The sequence below is a fragment of the Lupinus angustifolius genome, unplaced genomic scaffold (genome assembly GCF_001865875.1).
Source record: "Lupinus angustifolius cultivar Tanjil unplaced genomic scaffold, LupAngTanjil_v1.0 Scaffold_267_3, whole genome shotgun sequence".
NCBI lineage: Eukaryota > Viridiplantae > Streptophyta > Magnoliopsida > Fabales > Fabaceae > Lupinus > Lupinus angustifolius.
The window spans coordinates 5,515-10,406 of NW_017727464.1; positions in this window are offsets into that span (position 1 = coordinate 5,515).

Below are 4,892 nucleotides of genomic sequence, written 5' to 3' on the forward strand. Positions count from 1 at the left end.
CTATAAATTGTGACAATAACAATTGTGTGACTTAGAAAGTAAGAAAAGCACTCTTGCTTTAATGTTTTGAAGAGAGTTATTGGCGTTATTTTAAGATGACAACTTCCTTGGGGTGCCTTGTTTCAGATCGTTTTTTAGCTTGCATATGTTAAGAGAATGTGCATGGGTTAGGTGTATGTGGGTCAAGTGGTGAGTTTTGGTCATGGTTTGGGTCAATTATTTAGGTTAGGGCACAACTAGGCCAAGTGTATAGGCTTAGGGTTTGTGTTCACGACTTGGCTAGGGTTTAAAGGAATTTGGTGGGTGTGTGCGTGAGGCATAAGTGAAATGGATAAGGAATGAGGTGAGGGGGCAACATAAGCAAGGGTTGTTTGATAAGTCAAGAAGGTTCATCACAAGTAAGGATGCTTGATAAGAACTATGGTGGCCATGAACAAGATAGGTTAGGAGTCACACTCAACTAAACACAATCAAATTCTTAATTAAATCAAACTTGACTTTATTTCATGAATAACTTGAATACATATAGATGGGTAGCCAAAAAGGGCTCCACGAAATAAGGCAAAACAATTAAAAGTTCAAAATTAAATTCTATCATGTAAAAGACCAAGTTGAAAATGAAAATGGGGCCACGACTTGAACTTGAGTTTGACTTTGCCATGTCACTTGAACTGCCTTATCCACGACAACAACTCAAAAAGTACATGTTTGAAAAACTTGATTATTGCCTAACAACTAAGATTTGACCATGCTATAATTTGGGGCATGTTTTTTGCCAAATTTCCATACGGTCAAATTGAATATTTTCCTGAGCCAAAATTCTAATATGAACTCCTTGTAGATAATATGAGATAGTTGCTCATATGAAATTTCGAAAAGAGAATCAAAATTCAATTTGGCTACTCTTAGCCAAATTTGACCATGCTAGATTTTAGGACAAAAAACCATATGGTCAGTTGACTAGTTTTCTTGAGTCAATTTAATCTTGAACTCATTGAAGATAATATGGAAAAGTTGCTTAGGTGAAAATTCGAAAAGAGAAGCAAAATTCAATTTGGCTATTGTTAGCCAAATCTACCCAGTCGAGAATCATGGTCCATGCACCAGATTTGAATGGACCATCTTCATTTTGATTAGAGTTTTGCCGGGCCATACTTTTTCCCGCGCCTCAATTTGAATTTTAAAGAGTGTGGATCCATCTTGGCCGAGATATTTGTGGTTGTTAGCCTCTTTGACCGAGATTCTTGTTGTGCAAGGTCAAATTTGAAGTTGAACGAGTCATCTTCAATTTGATCAAAGTTTCATTGAGCCATCTTTTGCCCATGCTCCTCATTTTGAATTTGAATAAAGTACAACCCTAGTTGACCAAGATAATATTCCGTTTGATGAGTCAATCTTGAAAACTTGAATTCTGATCAGATTTTTGGTGCTCTTGTGCCCAACAGTCTGACTCATGCGCCCAGCGCCTAGCTAGACTGGCTTGGCCAACTTGGTCAACTATGAACCATTTTGCAAGCCTAGGTTATTTACTTCGCCACTAATGGACCATTTTACAAAGAATTAAATTATTAATCCATCAACCCCATTACATGAAATTATTTGCAAAAATAAATAAAATGCTTTAAAATAAAATCCTAATCTACCCATGGGAAAATAATTCCCAGTTTATTAAAAAAATAACTAAAATTATGCTATGTTTTCCGTCCAAGAACATGAACTCCAAGTGATTCTCCTACTCGTATGATTGTTTTCCACGAAATGTAGATTACCCCCTTAGTTTACATCATTTTGAGTATTTATATTTGTTCTATAACCTATCAGATACAATAAGACAATTAATTTTATTTGCCAACAATTCCTTCCATGAAAAAACAAGCTATAGGAGGATATAGGTTTGTACTTTCTCCAACTAGCACAACTACTCATTAGCTATGGATTTTTGAATGAACTAATTTGTACTTCTAAGGAGAAGTTATGTTAAAAGGAAAACAATATATCATCATTTTAAATTTTCATACTTAATGATATATGTTATAAAGTGATATTTTGATTATTAATAATTGGTTTACATGTTACTTTCTTTTAAATATGAAAATTTAGTAGAATGATATAACATTACTCATAGAAGTGGGTGAAAAAAATAGCACACGCATTTCAACTTTGTGTTGACTTATAGCCCCAACCCAAACGGGATCCTCTGTCCGATAAAAGTTCTTGTCTTATGTCCTAGACCAACTAGTATTTGCCAACAAGTCAAAAATAATACCTCAATTTATTTTTATTTTATTAAAATAATATATTAATTTCATATATCAATATATAAGTGGAATGGACAGGAATGAGGACATCAAGTTGAGACAAGTGATCCCATCCGCCCCATCCCCCACTTAGTTGGCAAAAATATCAACTGTGACTTTTGTGTTCCCATAAATCCCATATGCTAAGTTCAGTGAAGTTTGTTTTACTCTAATTCTTATTAAAACTCAAGTAGACATTCTCTCTCTACCAGCTGGGTTGACTATAGGGCTTCTTAATTTGAGATTAATAGCCATACCTATATCCCAATAAAATCGCATATTCTGTATTAATGGTCCAGGGCCCAAAAAAAGAAAAAAAAAAGCATTAGTGATGAACTTTAAAACTAACCCCACCATAGTATGTTTGAATGTTGGAGCAGCTTTCACATTATGATGGATCATTGAGAAAGATATGTTCATAACAATGTAACTACACTGAAATTTTCAACTATGTTTTTTATCGGCTATGATTAAAGTAGACTTGTTTAATCGAAAATAAAAAAGTAAACTAGTTTTATATATGCCTTAAATGATTTTAATTGCATTAGTCGTGAAATGGTTTTGTTTAGTACTTTAGTAATGACGGATTCTTCATTAAGTTATACGAATTTTATTTATTCTCACTTTTTTTAAAATTATACAAACCTAAATATTTTCTACATGTAATATTTTTGTAAATAAATAATGTTATGTTAATTCATTCAAATTTAATATAAAGTATAACAGGTAGTTAATAAAAAGATGCAATTTTTTCCCGAATCAAAGCTAATTAGTTAAAGACGTGGGTAAATATTTTCTGATATCGTTAGCTATGTTTTAAGATGTGTTTAATTGCCACATTATTAGATCTAACTTAAAAACAATTTTCATATACATAAAATTATCTTTTAAAAAATATTTCTTTCAAATATTTACATCGCCTATCCCATTTTTATATATCCGGTTCTCCCTTATATAGGTTTTGTTTCCATCTCTATCTGAATGAATCTGTATAATACATGCAAATCAATGGTAAAACTTACTATAAAGTTGAAGATTATTTATTATAAGACTTTTATATCTATACTGACTAGCGTGACATGCACTGTCGTGCCTGTCAACCCGCTTTCCTATCGTTTGTAATGTATAATTTGTATTTTATAAATTCAAATATAATTTTTTGCGCTAAATTTACGGTTGAATTTATACAATTGGTCTAATATTCAATTTTTAAATACGAAGATAATAAAAATAAAATAAGAAAATAATATTATATGGTTTTTTGATAAAAATAAAAAGATATTGAGGGTAAAATAGGAAAACACAAATTACACCATGATGAGTGGTTATTTTGTGTTTTCCTTTATTAATAGTATAGATAATGTCATAGTTTTGTATGACATCATCACATTCTCCATCATTTATATGTTAGTTATCATTTTTGTACTCTCGAGAGTATCCTTTACCTTGTGGGTAAGGAATTAATCCCTTTCAAAATATGTGACTGTCCCTTCAAACAAATGTTGTTTTCAGGAATTAAACATTGGATATTAATATATTTTTTAAAAATCTAGCTAAACCTTGTGTCAGTAAATAAACGTCTTATTAGTTTAGTTATCATTTAAAAAAATATGTAATACACACATTTTGGACAATGTAACAATCATGTAAAATTTGAGTAGGTAAATGTGTATAAATGTGAATAAAAATGTGAGTAGGTGCAGTGTCATGAAAGTGGCCTGTATTAAAGTTGAACACCAAATGCTGGCACCAAAGGAAGTGTCATGTCTGTGTACTATGCCATTCCCTCCTAATTTCTACAACCACTCAGGTTGCAATGTTAGGGAAAATCAAATCAAATGAAGTGAATTTAATATTGAAGTAAAGAGACAAACTACAATTCCAAGTAACTATGTACTATTTGTTCCCTCTTCACTCCAAGCAAGGAAACAAAGCCAGCATTATCACTCAGTGAGGACTTTGAAATATCAACTAGCTTATGGTTATTGTGAGGGACCACTTTCCAAAAATGGAAACTATCATTTATGTGTCTTACACACCCATGCAACCTTTCCTTAATTAGTAAGCCCTAACTACCCCACTACTATCATCTCCCACTGGGCTACCCTAGGCCCTAAGGATAAGAAATGCTGTATTTTAGGGTTGTTGGACCCCACCTTTTAAGAAAATTATAAGTGACTTTAGTGTCATGTGAGGGTAGGGGACCCTACCTGCTCACCCGACACAGCCCGATCATGGTCGAGTTTGAATAGGGTCGGATTTGATCGAGTCTAGGGTGAGTTTGAATAGGGTCGGATTTGATCGAGTCTAGGGTGAGTTTGGGTTCCAAAAATAGACCCGGTCAATATGTAGGACCAGGTAGAGATCAAGCATGACCTTACATGTTCCGTCCCAGGGTCACTCGCTCATCTTATTTGTATGTGTTTTAACTCAAATGTGTATAGAGTAATGATATTATTTTGGTCGAAAATATCATCTATTCTTTAATTTTTTCATAATATATACATGATTAATAATATATATACATATATCATTTTATATATCAAACTACATATTCATAATAATAAATAATATTGAGAAATTTTTATCTAAAAT